We start from the raw sequence: 309 nt of genomic DNA on the forward strand, positions 1-309 counted from the left end.
ATCCAACACTCTGGGTACCTCCGGGTACTTGGGGTTGGTTGAGGACTTGGTGAACAAACACTTGTTGTACACTCTCCGGATGTACTTCGGGTATCGCCTGTTGTCCGAGACCACTTGCATGGTTAGCAAGCGTTGTGGTCTAATGGCCCTACCGGGCAAACACTTTGGGTTCGCGAGGACTTAGAGTGCTGGTAGTGGTTGGCGGACCCAACACTCTGGGTACCTCCGGGTACTTGGGGTTGGTTGAGGACTTGGTGAACAAACACTTGTTGTACACTCTCCGGATGTACTTCGGGTGTCACCTGGTGT

This window comes from Anopheles coustani (assembly GCF_943734705.1).
Source record: "Anopheles coustani chromosome X unlocalized genomic scaffold, idAnoCousDA_361_x.2 X_unloc_62, whole genome shotgun sequence".
NCBI lineage: Eukaryota > Metazoa > Arthropoda > Insecta > Diptera > Culicidae > Anopheles > Anopheles coustani.